Genomic DNA, 20,456 nt, shown 5'->3' with positions numbered 1-20,456 from the left:
CACACACACAAAAAAAGTGTATTAGCTATATGATACCTGGTTTGAACCCAGGAATAGTTTGCCTCTGAGTTGAACCCCAGCCCTTTTTATTTTTTTATTTTTGTAACAGGTTCTCACTAAGTTGCTGAGGCTGGCCTGAAACCTTTGGGGATTGAGCTTAGTGTGTGTGTGTGTGTGTGTGTGTGTGTGTGTGTGTGTGTGTGTGTGTGTTACTGAGGATGGAACCCAGGAGCATTCTACCTCTGAGCCACACTCCTGTCCTATTTTTTATTCTTTGTTTTTGAAACAGTGTCTGAGTTGCAAAGGGCCTCACTTAGTAGCTGAGGCTGGCCAAGAACCTGTGATCCTCCTGTCTCATCCTCCCAAATGCTGGGAGTACAAACGTGTGCCACCATGCCTGGCTTCCTATTTTATTTTTTATTTTGAAACGGTCCCACTAGGTTGCAGGGTGCCTCACTAAATTGCTGAAGCTGGCAGCAAATCTGTGATATTCCTGCCTAAGCCTCCCAAGTACTGGGATTACAAGTGTGTACCACCATGCCTAGCCCTCACCTCAGCCCTTTTAATTTTAATTTTTTTAATTTTTTTATATTTTTATTTATTTATTTATTTTTGGTGTTACTAGGGTTACGCTCCCAGACCTATTTTTATATTTTTTTTATTTGGAAACAGAGTCTCTTAAGCCAGCAAAACTGGCTTCGAACCTGTGTGATCCTCCTGTCTCTGCCTCCCAAGCACGGGGATTACAAGGGTGCACCACCACGCCAGCCCTTTTTTATTTTTTTTTAATTTTGAAGCAAGTCTTATCCTGGTATGGTAGCGCATGCTTGTAATCCTCACACTTGGGAGACTGAGACAGGAGTTATCACACAGGTTTGAAGCCAGCCTCATCTACTTAGTGAGGCTCTCAGCAACTTGGTGAGACCCTGTTCCCAAATAAAATATAAAATAGGTCTGGGAGTATAGCCTGGAGGTAGAAAGCCCCTAAGTTCCACCTCCAGTACTACCAAAAAAATTAAATAAATAAATAATTTTAAAAAGTGAAACAAGTCTTACTAGGGTGTTGAGAGTTACTTTGTTGCTGAGATCATCCTCCAGCCTTCCCTCCTGTCTCAACCTCCCAAGTATTGGGATTACAGTTGTGTGCCACTATGCCTGATTAAATAATCTTTTTGTTTGTGTGTGTGTGACACTGGGGATGGAACCCAGATGCTTTCTACCTCCAGGCTACACTCCCAGACCTATATTTATTTAGAAACAGGGTCTCACTAAGTTGCTGAGAGCCTCACTAAGTAGCTGAGGTTGGCTTCGAACCTGCTCGTCGATCCTCCTGTCTCAACCTCCCAAGTACTGGAATTACAAGCGTGTGCTATGCCCGGACATTTTTTTTTTTTCCAATTTACTTATTTTATAGTACTGAGGGTGGAACCCAGGGGCTTTTTTTTTTCCCATCTACTTCTGGGTTATACTCCCAGACCTATTTTTTTAAACTTTATTTGGAAACAGGGTCTCACTAAGTTGCTGAGAGCCTCACTAAGTAGCTACGGCTGGCTTCGAACCTGTGCAGTTCTCCTATCTCAACCTCCCAAGCGCTGGGGATACAAGCATGCGCAACCACGCCCGACTTTTTTTTTTTTTTTTTAATGCACTACTGGAGATTGAACCCAGGGGCATTCTACCTCTGAGATATACCCTCAGCCCTATTTTTTTATTTTTATTTATTTTTACTTTTTGCAGTACTGGGGATTGAACCCAGGGGCATTCTACCTCCAAGTTACACCTACACCTACAACCCTATTTTTTATTTTTTTAATTTGAAACGGTCTCACTGAACTGCAAAGGGCCTCACTAAATAGTAGCTGAGGCTGTCTGTGAACTGCAATCCTCCTGTCTCAGCCTCCCAAATGCTGGGATTACAAGCGTGTGCCACCACACCCGGTTTACAGCCCTATTTTTTATTCTTTATTTTTGAAACAGGGTCTCACTAAGTTACAGAGTGCCTCACTAAGTAGCTGAGGCTGGCCATGAACCTGGAATCCTGTCTCAGCCTCCCAAGTACTGGGATTATAATCGTGTGCCACCACACCCAGCTAATAATCTCTATAGTATACTATTAGATTCAAGTTGCTAGTATTTTGTTGAAGATTTCTGCACTTATGATCAAGGACACTGGCCTATAGTTTTCTTTTTTGTTGCATCTTTTTCTGGTTTTGGTATCAGGGTAATATAGAATGTTTGGAATAAATCATCTATTTGGAATAGCTTAAGGAGAATTAGTATTAGTTCTTGTTTAAATGCTTGGTAGAAGCTGGGCATGTTGGAGGATCCTGGCTCATAGCCAGCCTCAGCTACTTAGTGAGACCCTCCGCAACTTAGTGAGACCCTGGTTCAAAATAAAGAATAAGGCGGGCGTAGTGGCGCACGCTTGTAATCCCAGCATTCGGGAAGCTGAGACCGGAGGATCACGGTTTGCGGACAGCTTCAGCTACTTAGTGAGGCCCTCTGCAACTCAGTGAGACCCTGTTTCGCCAGGCGTCGTGGCTCACGCTTGTAATCCCCACGCTTGGGAGGAAGAGACAGGAGCATCGCGCAGGTTCGAAGCCAGCCGCACTGGTTTAAGAGACCTTGTTTCCAAATAAAAAAGTAAAAAATCGGTCTGGGAGTGTAGCCCGGAGGTAGAAGGGTTTCCAGGAACCCCAGTACCACCAAAAAAAAAAAAAAAATAGGGCAGGGGGTATCGCTCAGAGGTAGAATGCCCCTGAGTTCCATCCCCACTACCACAAAAATAAATAAATAAATAAATAATAGGGCTGGAGGTGTAGCTCAGATTAGAATTCCCCTGGGTTCATTCCCTACTACTGCAAAAACAATTAATAATAATAATAATAATAATAATAATAATAATAATAATAATAATATGCTTGGTAGAATTTAGCAGTGAAGCCATCTGGTCCTGGGATTTTTTTTTTAATGCAATACTGGGGATTGATCCCAGGGTCATTCTACTTCAAGCTACACCCCCAGCCCTATATTTTATTCTTTATTTGGAAACATGGTCTCACTAAGTGACTGAGGCTGGCTATGAACCTTTGGTCCTCCTGTTTCAGCCTCCCAAGTGCTGGGATTACAAGTGTACACCACTACTCCTGGCTGGATTTTTTAATGAATTTTTTTTTTCTATTCTTATTTTATTTTATTTTATTTTGGCAGTACTAGAGATTGAAGCCAGGACTATTCTATCTCTGAACAATACTCCCAGCCCTTTTTATTTTTTTGTTTCTAAACAGGGTCTCACTAGGTTGCTGAGAGTCTCAGCTACAGTGCTGAGGCTGGTCTTCAGCCTATGTCAACCTCCCAAGTACTAGGATTACAAGCATGAGCCAACATGCCTAGCTTGAAGACTTTTTATTACCGATCCAATCTGAATACTGTTATTTTTCTATTCAGGCATTTTATTTCTTCATATATGTCTAGAAATTTATTTCTTCTAGGCAATCAAACATATGTTCATAATGTGTGTTGGGGGGTATCTGGGACTGAACCTGGAGGTATTCTACCTCTGAGCTACACCCTCAGTCCTATTTTATTTTATTTTTTTGAAACAGGGTCTCTCTAGGTTAACAATCTCACTACTTGCTGAGGCTATCCTCTAACCTGCAATCCTCCCATCTCAGTCTCCCAAGTACTGGGATTAAAGATGTGCTTCACCTCACCTGGCTACTGTGTTCATCGTTTCTAATGATCCTTTGTGTTTCTTTTCTTTTTTCTTTTTTTTTTTTTTTTCAGTACTGAGAATGTAACCCAGGGGCATTCTACCTCTGAGAGATACCTTCAGCCCAATTTTTATTTATTTTGAAACAGAGTCTCACTGAGTTGCAAAGGGCCTCACTAAGTAGCTGAGGCTGTCCTCGAACCATGATCCTCCTGTCTCAGCCTCCCAAATGCTAGATTATAATAAGCATGCACCACCATGCCTGCCTTGCCAGTGGTCTTTTTTTCTTTCTTTTTATTTAATTTAATTTTTTTTTTTTTTTTTTTGGTGGTACTGGGGGTGGAACCCAGGGGCTTTTCTATCTCGGGGCTATACTCCCAGACCTATTTTATGCTTTATTTGGACACAGGGTCTCACCAAGTTGCTGAGAGCCTCACTAAGTAGCTGAGCCTGGCTTCGAACCTGTGCGATCCTCCCAGCCTCCCAAGCGCGGGGATGACAAGCATGCGCCACCACGCGCAGCTTGTCAGTGGTCCTTTTGAAACAGGCTCCCTGCTTTTGTGTTGTACGTTCTGATACTTACCGTTACCCACAAGATGAAGTTCAAAACCCTGGCCATCACTTGCAGGTAGGAGGACCACATGCTTAAGATAGTTCAGATTTATGCCTGGTGATCCAGCATAGCTACTTATATACAAAAAATGTTCTTATTATTAAGAAATAGACACTGACCACCAGGCACAGTAAAGCATACCTGGAATCTCAATACTTATGAGGCTGAGACAGGAGGATCAGAAGTTCAAAGCCAGTCTCAGCAATTTAGTGAGGCTCTTACTTAGCATGTCCCTATTTCCAAATAATAAAATAGGGCTGGGGGTATGGGTAGAAAAACCCTGAGTTTAATCTCCAGCACCACAACAAAGATACAAGCCTGTAATCCTACAGTACTTGGAGGCTGAGCTAGGAGGAACACAGGTTAGAGGACAGCTTCAACAATTTAGTGAGACTCTTTCCAAATAAAATAAAGCCAGGCATGGTGGCACACGATTGCAACCCCAATACTTGGGAAGCTGAGACGGGAAGATCACAGGTTCTCAGCCAGCCTCAGCATCTTAGGCCTTCAGCAACTTTGTGAGACCCTGTTTCAGAATGAAAAATAGGGTTGAGGATGTAGCTCAAAGATAGAATACCCCTGGTTTCAATCCCAAATTCCAAAATAAATAAATAAATAGGAGTGTGGGTATAGCTTGGAAGTAGAACTTCACTGGGTTCAATCTCTAATACCAAATAATAAAATAAAAATAAAAAGTGCTCTGTGACTGGGGGTGTAGCTCAGTGATAAAGTGTTTATCTGGCATGTGTGAGGGTCTAGTTCAATGCCCAGCACCACAAAAGAGAGAAAACAGAAAAATAACTCCAGTTTAGATGTTAAATTTGTCATCATTCAGCCGGGTGTGGTGGCGCACACTTGTAATCCCCGCGCTTGGGAGGCTGAGACAGGAGGATCGCACAGGTTCGAAGCCAGCCTCAGCTACTTAGTGAGGCTCTCAGCAACTTAGTGAGACTCTGTTTTCAAATAGAATATAAAATAGGTCTGGGAGTATAGCCCAGAGGTAGAAAAGCCCCTGGGTTCCACCCCCAGTATCAAAAAAAAAAATGTTGTCATCCAACCCATTAGCCTGCTTTGCTATGTGTGTTGCTGTCAGGCATCATCTTTCTGCCTTTGCTGCAGGTGTCTGAATGCACTGTGCTCTGCCCACCTCCTTTTCCCACTTAATCTAACTCCTATTTGTCCCTCAAAATTCAAGCCAGGTGTCCCACGGCTATAATATGAGTACTTGGGAGGCTGAGACAGGAAGTTTGCAGATTTGAAAGAAGCCTTAGCAATTTGGCACAACTCATTTCAAAATTTAAATAAAGCTAGGTGTGATGGTGCATGCCTGTAATCCTAGTACTTGGGAGACTGAGACAGGAGGGTCACAGGTTTGTGGCCAGCCTCCGCAACTTAGGTAAGGCTTTCTGTAATTTAGTGAATCCTATTTTCAAATAAAAAAAAAATAATAATAGAGCTGGGCTTGGTGGCGCATGCTTGTAATCCCAACATTTGGGAGGCTGAGACAGGAGGATTGTGGTTCAAGGACAGCCTCAGCTACTTAATGAGACCCTGTTTCAAAATAAAGAATGAAAAATAGAGCTGGGTGTGGTAGTGCACGCTTGTAATCCCCATGCTTGGGAAGCTTAGACAGGAGGATAGCACAGGTTCGACGCCAGCCTCAGCTACTTAGTGAGGCTCTCAGCAAATAAAATAAATATTTTCCAAATAAAATATAAAATAGTTCTGAGGGTATAGCCCGGAGGTAGAAAGACCCTGGGTTCAACCCCTAGTACCACCAAAATAAATAAATAATAAAGAATGAAAAATAGGGCTGAGGGTGTGGCTCAAAGGTAGAATCCCACTGGGTTCCATCCCCTGTACTACCAAAAAAAAAAATAGGACTGAAGGTGTATCTCAGAGGTAGAATGCCCTAGGTTCAATCCCAGGCAACACAAAAATAAATAAATAAATAAACAAACAAGGCTGGAGGTGTAGCTTGGAGAGAGAATGCCCCTGGGTTCAGTCTCCAACACACACACACACACGTGGCTATGGGAAGGCGACATCCTTGAAGTATTTTAAAGCAGAGCAAGACGGAGGGAGGGAAGGGCTGACATGATTAGACTTGCACTTTGTAACCCTCTGCCCTGGCTGAGGGTGGAGGAAGGTTGGAGGGTGGACTGGTAGGACGTTGTTCAGCCACTCTGGAAAGAGGGTGTTGGTCCTGGTCGTCGTGGTGAGGTGGAAGGATTCAACAGTGAGTGGTGGTGGATTAGACACAGGGGGAGATGGGTGGGTGAGAGTTCCAGGTTGACTCAGGTCTGCGGCCTACAGAAAGCATCGATACTCCATTTAGTGATTTGGGGAACTTTAGAAGGGGCTCAGACTGGGGGAAGGCTGATGGGCTTATTTTTGTTGTTGTTTTTTGTTTGTTTGTTTGTTTTGTGGAACCCAGGGGCTTTTTCTACCTCTGGAAACAGGGTCTCACTAAGTTGCTAAGAGCCTCACTAAGTAGCTGAGGCTGGCTTCGAACCAGTGCGATCCTCCTGTCTCAGCCTCCCAAACGTCTGGATTCTGAGCGTGCGCCACCATGCCCGGCTTGATGGGCTTATTTTGGATACACTGATGTATTAGTGATGAAAGAAAAATTCTGAGATGCCGTAAATTGAATTACAATGACCAAGGGAGGAAGGAGAAGATAGGGGGGGTCCATCTGTTAACAGCTACAGGGACAAAACAGTAAAAAGAACCACCTTTATGTTGAAACCTTGACTTGGACCACCAGGGCCACTGCACTTTTTTATGTATAAACTTTGTGAGTTTGATTATTAACTCCAGTCATCCCAGAAGCAACAAAATTTTCTCCGAGCCAGGCGTGGTGGCGCACACTTGTAACCCCACCATGTGGGAGCCTGAGACAGGAGGATCCCGGTTCAAGGACAGCCTCAGCTACTTAGACCCTTTGCAACTCAGTGAGAACTTGTTTCAAGATAAAGAATAAAAAATAGGGCTGGGGGTGTAGCTAAGAGGTAGAATGCCCCTGGGTTCCATCCCAGTACCCTCTCCCCCCCCCCAGTTTTTTTTTTTTTTTTTTCTCTTTATGAGCGACCTTCCTATCCCAAAGTTTTCCCATTCTGTGCTGTCCTGCCCCTGTCTACAGCCAGTGCAGGGCACACAGCAGTGCTTTCTTGCCTGCCTGTCTTCCACTCTTTCTCTTTTCTCTTTTCTTGTGTTTTTCTTTTTCTTTTTTTAATTTTGGTACTGGGGATTGAAACCAGGGGCATTCTACCTCTGAACTACTCCCCAGACCTTTTTATTATTTATTCTGAAACAGGGTCTCACTAAGTTGTCCTCAAACCTGCGATCCTCCTGTCTCAGCCTCTATTCTACCTCTGAGCTACACCCCAACTCTATTTTAATTTTTTATTTAGAAACAGGGTCTCACTAAGTTGCTCTAAGTTGCTGAGGCTGTCCTTGAACCTGCAATCCTCCTGTCTCAGCCTCTCAAGTAATGGGATTACAAGTGTGTGCTATCATGCCCTGCTATGTGTTGCTGGTTTTTTGATCACAGAAAGGTGTTTACTGCCTTTATCATCGGATTTTTATTTGTTTTTTTTTTTGTTTTTTTTGTTTTTGTTTTTGTTTTGTGTGTGTGTGTGTGTGTGTGTGTGTGTGTGTGTGTGTGTGTCTGGCAGTGGGGCTTGAATCCAGTGGCATTCTACCTTTGAGCACCATCTCAACCCTTTTTTAAAAATTTATTTTGGGGGCCGGGCGTGGTGGCGCACGCTTGTAATCCCCGCGCTTGGGAGGCGGAGACAGGAGGATCGTGCAGGTTCGAAGCCAGCCGCGCTGGCGTAAGAGACCCTGTTTCAAAAATATAAAATAGGTCTGGGAGTGTAGCCCGGAGGAAGAAGGGCTTCCAGGAACCCCAGTATCACCAAAAAAAAAAAAAAAATTATTTTGGGGGGTACTGTGGATTGAACCCAGGGGCATTCTAGCTCCGACCTACACCCCCAGCACTATTTTGGTGTGTGTGTGTGTGTGTGTGTGTGTGTGTGTGTGTGTGTTATTGAAGGTGGAACCCAGGGGCTTTCTACCTCCGGGCTATACTCCCAGACCTATTTTATACTTTCTTTGGAAACAGGGTCTCACTAAGTTGCTGAGAGCCTCACTAAGTAGCTGAGGCTGGCTTCGAACCTGTGCGATCCTCCTGTCTCAGCCTCCCAAGCGCTGGAATTACAAGCATGCACCACCACACCCGGCTTGTTTTGTAGTTTTTAATGTGTAGATATTGTGCATCTTCTATAAATTTATTCTTACACACATTTTTGTAAGAATTAATTTCTTGTTTGGATCATTAATTCCTAATGGAGTATCATAGGTTTGAAGCCAGCATGTGGTAACTTAGTGAGAATCTATTTCAAAATAAAAATAAAGGACTGGGGCATAGGTCAGAAGTAGAATGCCCCTGGTTCAATCCCCAGTAATTAATCACATACACATAGACACACGCACACACTGACAAAAATCTTATGTCTTCATAGAGGGGAAGATTCTCAAATTTTGTCCAAAAAGAGAAGTCTATTTCTTTTTTTTTTTTTTTTGGCGTGTGTGTGTGTGTGTGTGTGTGTGTGTGTGTGTGGTACTGGGAGTCAAACCCAGAGGCTTTCTACCTCTGAGCTACACTCCCAGACCTATTTTTTATACTTTATTTGGAAACAGGGTCACACTAAGTTGCTGAGAGCCTCACTAAGTAACTGAGGCTGGCTTTGAACCTGTGTGATCCTCTTGTCTCAGCCTCCCAAGGGTGGGGATTACAAGTGTGCACCACCACGCCCGGCTGAGAAGTCTACTATTTCTTTAATCAGAACTATTTTAGTCCTCCTAAATGAGCTTTTTTTTTTTTTTTTAGGTGGTACTGGGGTTCCTGGAAACCCTTCTATCTCCGGGCTATACTCCCAGACCTATTTTTATACTTTTTTATTTGGAAACAGGGTCTCTTAATCCAGCACAGCTGGCTTCGAACCTGCAGGATCCTCCTGTCTCCGCCTCCCAAGCGTGGGGATTACAAGCGTGCCCATGCCTGGCTTAATTGAGCATTTTCTTCTTTTTTTTTCTTTTGGCAAACAAAATTAACTTGAGTCTTTTTTAATGCAGATTGAGAAATGATAAGCAAGTGTTCTCCTCACACATTTTTATCCTCTAATCTTATATAGAAAACCCAATTATGAGAACACATTTGCCCTGAAATTTTAACATTTTCAGCAATATTCATGAAAAGAACAAATTCTTTCTGAATTAAGGAGCTATTGACTTCAATTGCTTCCATTTAGTAAGCATGAAACCAGGAAAAACACTTTCTTACTCTAATTTGTAGGAATCAATTTCTTGAGATTATTTAACATAAAAATAATTACAGTTATTTAAGTAAAATAAGAAAAGTGAAGATTTTTTCTCAATAAATGTCTAATTAAAGGAATATGTGTTTGTTTTTAGATCAGATTTTAAGTTATATATAACAAGACAAAAACAGTGAAATAACTTTCACAAGGCTATTTCAAATAGCTTATCTTTCTTTTGTCTCTTTCTCTCATTCCCTTTCTTTCTTTCTTTCTTTCTTTCTTTCTTTCTTTCTTTCTTTCTTTCTTTCTTTCTCTTTCTTCTTTTCATAAATATTTAGCCAGGCGTGGGGGGACTGGGCACCTGTAATCTCAGGACTTGGAAAGCCGACAGGTTCCCAAGGAGGATCACAGGTGTAAGGTCGGCCTCAGCAACTTAGTGAGATCCTGTTTCAAAATAAAAAATAACATATGGATGGGGTGTAGCTCAGAGATAGAGTGCCACTGTGTTCAATCCCTAGTACCAAAACAAAACAAAACAAAAAATATTCAAAGATGGAAATTAAATTTGAAATTATTAGTCTTTTAAACATTATACTTTTTACCGTGTACAGTGGCACACGTCTGAAATCCCAGCTCCTCAGGAGGCTGCAGAAGGAAGATTGAAACTTTGAGTCAAGGCAGGGCACTTAGCATGCCCCTGTATATTGATTGATTGATTGATTGATTGTCCTAGGGATGGAACCCAGGGGCATTCTACCTCCAAGCTACACCCTATCTTTTTTGTGTATGTGTGGTACTGGGGTTCCTGGAAGCCCTTCTACCTCTGGGCTACACTCCCAGATCTATTTTCATATTTTTAATTTGGAAACAGGGTCTCTTAAGCCAGCGCGGCTGGCTTCGAACCTGCGCGATCCTCCTGTCTCCGCCTCCCAAGCATGGGGATTACAAGCATGCGCCACCACGCCCCCCCCCTTTTTTTTTTTGGTGGTACTAGGAGTAGAAAACCCAGAGGCTTTCTACCTCTAGGCTATATTCTCAGACTTATTTTATATTTTTTATTTGGAAACAGGGTCTCACTAAGTTGCTGAGAGCCTCACTAAGTAGCTGAGGCTGGCTTTGAACCTGTGCGATCCTCCTGTCTCAGCCTCCCAAGCGTGGGGATTACAAGCGTGCGTCACCATGCCAGGCACTACACCCTATCCTAAAATAAAAAATAAATTAAAAATAGCTGGGTGTGGTGTCATACATCGGTAATCCTAATATTTGGGAGGCTAAGACAGGAGAACATCAGGTTTGAGGCCAGTATATCGTAATTTATTTACTTAATTATTATTATTATTTTTTTGGTGGTATTGGGGGTGGAACCCAGAAGCCTTCTACCTCTGGGCTATACTCCCAGACCTATTTTATGTTTTTTTATTTGGAAACAGGGTCTCACTAAGTTGCTGAGAGCCTCACTAAGTAGCTGAGGCTGGCTTCGAACCTGTGTAATCCTCCTGTCTCAGCCTCCCAAGTGCGGGGATTACAAGCATGCGCCACCACGCCCGGCAAGTACATCATAATTTAGCAAGATTTTCAGACCTTATTTTAAATTTTGAAACAAGGTCTCGTTAAATTGCTGGGACTGGCCTCAAATCTTCCATCCTCCTGTCTCATCTTCCCAAATACTGGGATTACAGGTGTGTGTCACTGTACCCAGCCCTTTCATTTTTTTTTTAAAGTTTGTTTAAAACAGGTACTAAGAAAAAGAAAAGACTTTATTCAATAAATGTCTAATTAAAGGAATATGCATTTGTTTTTTTAACTAAGAAGCGGGCATGATCATGCATGCTTGTACTCCCATCATTCAGGAGGCTGAGACAGGTTCACAGACAGCCTCAGCTAGGCTTTGCAACTCAGTGAGACCCTGTTTCAAAATAAAGAATAAAAATAGGGCTGGGGGTATAGCTCAGAGGTAGAATGCCCCTGAGTTCCATCCCCAGTACCACAAAATAATAATAATAATAATAATAATAATAATAATAATAATAATAATAATAATATAAACCAGGTACTACATGTACATTATAAATAGTTAAACAACAACAATTTGGGCCTGGTAGCACATGCCTGCAATCCCAGTACTTAGGAGGCTGAGACAGGAAGATCTCAGGTTTAAGGACATTGTCAGCAAGTACTGAGACTTTCAGCAACCTATCAAGACTCTGTTTCAAAACAAATAAATAAAAAGGGCTTGCACATAGCTCGAAGGTAGAATGACCCTGGATTCAACCCTGGCACCACAAAACCCTCCAAAACAAAACAATATCAAAAGATAATTATTGTAATGTTTTTCTATTTCCTGGTTTCTCTAGCCAGGTATGGTGGCACACACCTGTAATTCCAGTACTTAGGACACTGCAGCAGGATGATCGCAGGTTTGAAGCCAGCCTTAGCAACTTAGTGAGACTCTATTTCAAAATAAAACATAAAATAAGGCTGGGGCATACCTCGGGGGTAAAATGCCCCTGGGTTCAATGTTCAAAAAAGAAAAAGGTAAATACTTCTACCAGTTCTGTGTGCATTCTTTCAGAAGTGCTCTTTAAGCCGGGCGTGGTGGCGCACACTTGTAATCCCTGTGCTTGGGAGACAGAGACAAGAGCATCGCGCAGGTTTGAAGCCAGCTGCGCTGGCTTAAGAGACCCTGTTTCAAAAAAAAAAAAAAATTAAAAAAATAGGTTTGGGAGTGTAGCCTGGAGGTAGAAGAGCTTCCAGGAACCCCAGTACCACAAATAAATAAATAAACAAACAAATAAATAAATAAATAAATAACATTGTGCCATTAAAAAAAGAAGAAGAAGAAGTGCTCTTTACCTAAGCAAGCACGTGTACGTGTTGTTCCTCAGCTCTGTATACAGATGGTAGTGTCCTCAGAAGAGTGTGTGGTGCCTTCATTGGTTAGTTAATATGTTCCCGATCCTTCCGTGTCAGTGTGCAGAGGGCTGCATTCTTTTTAGCAGCCTCAGAACCCCACTTAAGAGTTAGAACTGTCAATTAACCAGTCAGCCCTTGGAGGAGGCCACACTGGATTCTGGCCAGCTCTCAGACTTTGGAATCAAATAGCCTGGGTTCAGATTCCCACTCAGCCATTTCCTTGTTGTTTTAGCTTGGTAAATTATTTAATTTTCATTTTGCTCATCTGGAAAAGGGGAGGATGACAGTACTAGGCACGCCTGTAATCTCATTAGAGAGAGGAGGGTGACAGGTTCGATGCTAGCCTCAGCAATTTAGCAAGCCCCTGTTTCAAAACTATTACTGCCCCGGGGCGTGGTGGCGCATGCTTGTAATCCCCGTGCTTGGGAGGCGGAGACAGGAGGATCGCGCTGGTTCGGAGCCAACCTCGCTGGCTTAAGAGACCCTGTTTCCAAGTTTTTTTTAAAAAGTATAAAATAGGTCTGGGAGTGTAGCCCTGAGGTAAAAGGGCTTCCAGGAACCCCAGTACCACCAAAAAAAAAAAAAAAAACTACTACTAATAATAATAATAATAATAAGGACTGGAGGTAGAACACCCCTGGGTTCAATCCGCAGTAACTGTCCCCCTACCCCTCCCAAAAAAGGCAATAAATACTAGCTACTTCATAGATTTGCTGTTGAAGATGAAGTCAGTATTTGTAAAATACAGACCAGTGCCTCAAACATGTTGAACCCTATAGAAGTGGAATGTTTCTTGAGTAAGAGGATGTCCAGAGTACTTCATTTTTTTTTAATTTTATTTTATTGGTGCACTGTATTCATACATCATAGTGGGATACAAACTTTTGTAGACATACATGCACACATCGCCCAGTCAGCCCCCACCCGATCCCCACCCCATTCTCTCCCCATCCCTCCTTCCCATGCTTGGCTTAGTGGTTGACATCTAGTATTATAGCAATTTATCCAAAATTAAAAATGATAATCTCACATAATAGTTTCATTTGTCTGATACCAAGCGTTTGATGATTTAAAGATAGCATTTCAATATTTCTTTTTGCTTTCTTTCTTACTAGAGCATATTTTTTTTGTTTTTTTAGGTGAAACTATCATATATTTATATATTTATTTTTCAGAAAAAAATCTATCCTAATATGGAATATGGACTCTAGATACCCAAAACGATCTTGAAAAAGAACAAAGCTAGCAAATATATATTTTCTGATTTCAAACCATATAAAGCTACAATAATTGAAACAGTGTAGTACTGTTCTAAAGGCAGATATATAGACCATTGGAGTTAAATACAAGCCTAGAGCTAAATTCTTCCCTATAATGTCAAGTTATTTTTGACAAGGTTTCCACGAAGATTTGGTGGTGGAAATAATAATCTTTTAACTAAATATTGTTGAAAAATAATAATTACATGGAAAAGAATAAAATTGGACCCTTACCTAATCCCACATACAAGTATTAACTCAAACTAGATAAAAGACCTAAATATAAATCTTAAGACTATAAACTTTTAGGAGAAAATCTGGGTCATAAAACCTCACAACATTGAAATTGGCAGTGATTTCTTGGATATGATTTCAATGGCACAGGCAACAGAAGAATATACAAACTCCCTAAAAAATAAAAGAAAATATTGTATATCCAAAGACAATGTAAACAGAGTTAAAAGTTACTAATAGAATTGGATAAAATATTTCCAAATGCTATATCTGAAGGTATATTAATATTCCAACTAGAAATCCTAAAAATTAACAACAATAAAGGCAAACAATACAACTTAGAGATAGGTAAAAGACTAACATAAATAATGAATCTCCACAGATAACCAATCTTAGTTGTCTGTTGGATGGAAACTCTTGTTTCTCTGGTTCTGGTGAGTGTTACCTATTTCTTCTTTGTAGTTAATCTCTTTGAGTATTTTCTCTAGTGCTGGTTTTGAAGACATAAATTCCTTCAGTTTCTGTTTGTCGAAGCTTCTTATTTCTCCATCTAATTTGATAGAAAGTTTTTCTGGATAGGACATTTTTGGCTGGAAGTTGTTTTCTTTCAGAGTTTGGAATATGTTACTCCAAGCCCTTCTGGCTCATCATGACTTGGTTTGGGAAGTCTGGAGTGATTCTAATTGGTTTGCCTCTGAATGTCACTTGGCCCTTTGTTTTTGTTGCCTTTAAGATTCTCTGCTTGGCTTCCACATTGGTCATTTTGACAATTATATGGCGTGGGGATCCTCTTCTCCGATCCTGTCTAAAGGGAGTTCTATAAGTTTCCTGGATCTGTGTATCAACCTCTTGCTCTATATTTGGAAAATTTTCTGCTATTACTTCCTTGAAGAGATTGTTGATCCCTTTGGTATCACTTTCTTTTCCCTCCTCTATTCCAATTATTCTTAGGTTAGCTCTCTTAAGATGGGCCCATATTTCTTCAATGTCAGATTCTTGCTGTTGGATATTTTTTTCTAGATTAGAAACTATGCATTCATTTTTGGATTGCTCATCTTCTAAGAGCGAGATTCTGTTCTCCATGTGGTCTAATCGGTTGTTTGTGCTTTGAATTGAGGCCTTTACTTCATTAATTGCATCCTTTATCTCTTTTTGGCTCTCTCTGAGTTCTTTTCGAAGCACCTCTATTATTTCTACAGTTATTTTCCTGATTTGATCTTCTAGAAATCTCTGATTTTCTGTTTTATCAGGTTCTGATGTTGTGGGGTTGTGCACATTCATTACTCCAGTGTTATTCCTCTTTCCCATGATTTCGGAGGTTTGTGCCTTCTCTGGGTTCTTCCCTTGGGTCACTATGGCTTCACTTAAGGTGCTCTGGATCTCGAGTCTGTATTATCTCAGACCCCACTACTCCTTTACTGGGTTGTATCACAGAGTCTCCGACCCAGGGAGTCGATAGAGGCTGCTTTAAACTATGGGGGGTGCCAGGTTGCACGTTCTCCTATGGTGTGATATCTCTGCCACCACCACTCCCTCACTGGGTCAAGTCCCAGGAGGCCCAATACTGCGATTTCTCCTCTGTGGCCCGCACTTTGACTCACTGTTCTTGAGTACGCAGATGTAGCTGTACTGGACTCGGTGAATTCACTGCTGCTGCCGCCGCCGGTGGCAATATGGCACCTCTGCCACGCCCTCGGCCATGAGGCTGGCGTATTTTTTCTTCTCTGGTTTTGATTTCCACTCTGAATCCCTGCAGCGTGTGCTGAGCTCAGCCACTGGGAGCTTTAAATGCTGTCTGCGCCGAAAGATCCCGCCTGGCTGTTCCGCAGCAGCTCACCTGGCTTGCTGTAGCCGTCCGTTGAGTTCGCCGCTGCCGCCGGCAGTATGGCGCTGCTGCCGCGTCCTCGGGCGCGTGTGTCTCCTCTGTGGCCCTGAGCTCTGTTCTCAGTCCGCTTTCTCTCTGGAGCCTGGTGGGTTTTTTTGTTTTTCTGGTGATGGTGTTTTCTGGCTATGAAAGGCGCTCTTTTTGTGGTAATGGAGATTGGTTGTTAGCGGGACTCTTAAGCCCCGCTTTTCTCGGTCGCCATCTTCCCGGAAGTCCTCCAGAGTACTTCATTTTTTGGACCCTTGGATAATGCTTTTGGTAAATATTTTAGTATCTGTGTGATTATCTATGCGTGAGATCCTAGAATTTGAGTTACTAAAGCATAAGAAAAAAAAAAAGACTGGGCTGGAGATAAAGATAAGCGGTAGAGCATATGCTTAGTATGTGCAAGATGGTGTTCAGTCACCAGCGCCAACAAAGAAAAGAGAACCAAAGAAAGACAAACACATAACTCAAGGAAGAAATGCACACAGCCAACAAATAGACGAAAACGGTCAATACAGCAGAGCTCCCCTGCATCCTAGACGCTCTCACTGGTTTCGAGGGTTCTAGGAGGAGCCAGGCATATGGAAGCCAGGGTTACTTCCCTGGGCGCTGGGAGATGAGGGAGGTACTGCTGCTTCTCACCGTCTAGGAACCTGCCGCTGAGCCCAGGGTCAGTGTCCTCCATGTGTGGAAGGACACAAGCAGCCACATAAGTTCTGGAGGACATAGAAAAAAAAGAGGCATGTAAGCCTACTTCAAAGCTTCAGGAAGAAAGACGTGGCCGGGCTGCCCTCATCCTTACCACCTCCAGAGACCCCAGCCAGGCGTCCAGCTGCCAACCCCTGTACCGAGGCTTCCCCCATCCCCCACCCCAGGACAGGTCAGAAGGGCAAGGAATGAGCCAGATGTGGTGGCACATGCTTGTATTTCCAGTACTTGGGAGACTGAGACAGGAGGATTGCAGGTTCGCAGCCAGCCTCAGCTACTTAGTGAGGCTGCTGGAAATTGAACGAGGCCCTGTTTCAAAACAAAAATTAAAAAAGGAGCCGGGCAGGTCAGAAGGGCAAGGAATGAGCCAGACGTGGTGGCACACGCTTGTATTTCCAGCATTTGGGAGGCTGAGTCTGGAGGATCACGGTTCATGGACAGCCTCAGCTACTTAGTGAGGCCCTCTGCATCTTAGTGAGACCCTGTTTCAAAATAAAGAATAAAAAATAGGGCAGAGGATGTAGCTCGGAGGTCTAATGCCCCTGGGTTCCATCCCCAGACCTGCAAAAAATAAAAATAAATAAATTAATTAATTAATAATAAATAAATAAATAAATAAAGCCAGGGGTGTAGCTCAGAGGTGGAATGCCCCTGGGCTCAATAACCAGTACCAAAATAAATTTATTAATTAATTAAAATTTTAAAAGGTTGAGGTAGAATGCCCCTGGGTTCAATCCCCAGTTTTTTTATTTTTTTCAAATTTTGCCTTAGAATAGAAGGCAATTCTTGTTTCCACTTATCAAACTAATTTCCTTCCACAGATTCAAAAATTACTTAAGTCGACCCAAATATATATTTAATATAAATTAATTTGATGCTGAAGTCAATTATACCTAGCTGTATTTAGGATTTAAACAACTTAGCTGTCTGAACTGAGGGAAAAAGTATTAAAAAAGCGCCAGTGGGAAAATGGGCTGCCCCTCCCCCACGCCGCCACCAAAGTCACTGCCAGTTACATGGGAGGAAATTCAAGACACAATCTTTCACCCTAAAAATTAAAATTGCTGGTGTGTTCTGAGATCCAGAGAAAGAACGTTAAGGCTAATTTTGGGGATCCACTTTCTGAGCGCGTGGATGGAAATACTCTAAATTGTAGGTGAAAAGATGATTGGTACAGGAATGAGAGAAAATAAGGTACTGGCATCAGATCAGTACACTCTAGTTTGAAAACCCATGTGATTCAATCCAGGAGAGACAAGTATAAAAAGTATCTGGAGCTGGCGTAGCGCCGCACTACCTATAATCATGGTATTTGAGAAGCTGAGACAGGAAGATCGCAGGTTTGAGGACAGCGATAGCAATGTAGTGAGACTCTGCAACCTAGTGAGACCCAAACTAAAAACAAAATGGGCGCCGGGCGTGGTGGCGCACGCTTGTAATCCCCGCACTTGGAAGGCTGAGACAGGAGGATCACTCAGGTTCAAAGCCAGCCTCAGCTGGCTTAAGAGACCCTGTTTCCAAATAAAATATAAAAGGTCTGGGAGTGTAGCCCGGAGGTAGAAGGCCCTGGGTTCCATCCCCAGTACCACACACACACACACACACACACACACACACACACACACACACAAAAGGGCTGGGGTTGTAGCTCAGGGGTAGAATGCCCTTGGTTTCAATCTCTAATAATACACACACACACACACACACTCATACAGCATGGGAAGTTACTTTTCCAAATTGTGCCTCCATTTCTGCATCTGGGGTGGGAGTGGAGGAGCACGTGACAGTCAGCTTTTTGTTTCTGTGAGCCCAATACAAAAACAACTTAGGTGGAAAGATGTATTTTGGCTCATGGTTCCAGGGTGCCATGGTTGGCCAGCTCCAATGTTCTGTAAATGGATTATCCCTGATCTGGTCAGAGCACTCCGGACCCAGTCACTCCCATAGCCCCACCTCTGAGCACTGCTGCTCTGGGGACCATGCCTTCAACTTGTGAGTCTTTGAGGAACTTCCCAGTTCTAAGCAATAATGATTACTTGGATAGGCTCTGATAATTCACATATTAAAAAAAAAAAAGTTGGACTGGGCTTAATGCCCGCACCTATAATCCCAGTACTTGAAGAGGCTGAGACAGGAGAATCATAGGTTTGAGTCTAGCACACAGTAATTTAGTAAGATCTTGTTTCAATAAATAAAAATTAACAGCTGTGCGCACACTTGTAATCTCAGTAATTGGGTGGCTGAGACAGAAGGGTCACAGGCTCACTACCAGCCTCAGCTACTTAGTGAGGCTCTGCACAATTTAGTAAGACCCTGTTTCAAAATAAAGAATTAGCCAGGCGTGGTGGCGCACACTTGTAATCCCAGCGCTTGAGAGGCTGAGACAGGAGGATCGCGCAGGTTCGAAGCCAGCCTCAGCTACTTAGTGAGGCTCTCAGCAACTTAGTGAGACCCTGTTTCCAAATAAAATATAAAATAGGTCTGGGAGTATAGCCCAGGGGTAGAAAGCCCCTGGGTTCTACCCACAGTACAAAAGGAAGGAAGGAAGGAGGGAAGGAAGGAAGGAGGGAAGGAAGGAAGGAAGGAAGGAAGGAAGGAAGGAAGGAAGGAAGGAAGAAAGGAAGACCAACTTCCCCTCACATCCCAAGGAGAGTAGCTTTATGCGTGCTAACACTGAGCAGTCCCTAAGAAATTGTTGGTGCTGGGATCAAACCCAGGGCTTAGTGCATGTTAAGCAAATGTTCTACGACTCAGCTGTACTCCCAGCCCTTTCAGGTTGTTGAGTGTAAGGAAAGTTACAGAACAAAATGCATATATGATGTTTCTAAAAGGTATTGTAGGCACATACACACACACACGTGCACGCGCGCGCGCGCGCACACACACACACACACACACACACACATTTTTGTACTGGGGAATGAACACAGAGGCACTCAGTCTTCAAGCTACATCCCTAGCTGTATTTTATTTTATTTTAATTTTTTGTGTGCTAGGGACTGAACCCAGGAGCATTCTACCTCTGAGCTACACCCCCAGCCCCATTTTTTATTCTTTATTTTAAAACAGGCTTTATTTTTCTGAGGCTGGGCCCAAAGCTGCGATCCTTTTGTTTCAACCTCCCAAATACTGGGATTACAAGCATAAGCCACCACTCATGGCTTATTTTTTATTTTGAAACAGGGCCTAGCCAGGCATGGTGGTGCACACTTGTAATCCCAGCGCTGCACTTGGGAGGCTGAGATAGGAGGATCACACAGGTTCAAAGCCAGCCTCAGCTACTTAATGAGACTGTCAGCCACTTAGTGAGACCCTGTTTCCAAATAAAGTATAAAATAGATCTGGGAGTATAGCCTGGAGGTAGAAAAGCCCCTGGGTTCCACTCCCAGTACCACACACACACACAGAAACAGGGCCTAAAAATGTTGCTGAGCAGTCCTAGAACCTGTGATCTTCCTGTCTCAGCCTCCCAGGTACTGGGATTACAGGAGTGTTCCGCCACACTCGGCTGTGAGACCCTGTTTCAAACTAAAAATAATTAAAAAGGGCAGGAGGTATAATTCCAAGGTGGAATGCCCCTGGGTTCAATCCCTAGTGCAGCAAAAACAAAAAGAAAAGAAAAAGAGAAAAATCACCAATCTAAGTTTTTTTTTTTTTTTTTTTTTTTTTTTGGGTGCTGTGCAGGGGATGGAGCCCAGGGCCTCCCACATCCTAGTCAAGCACTCTGCTACTGAGCCACATTCCCAATCCAATCTTTATTCTCTCTCTCTCTTCTTTCTTTCTTTCTTTCTTTCTTTCTTCCTTCCTTCCTTCCTTCCTTTCA

Source organism: Muscardinus avellanarius (assembly GCF_963383645.1).
Source record: "Muscardinus avellanarius genome assembly, chromosome: 10".
In the NCBI taxonomy this organism is placed as follows: domain Eukaryota; kingdom Metazoa; phylum Chordata; class Mammalia; order Rodentia; family Gliridae; genus Muscardinus; species Muscardinus avellanarius.
Note: the sequence above shows the minus strand (reverse complement) of the source record.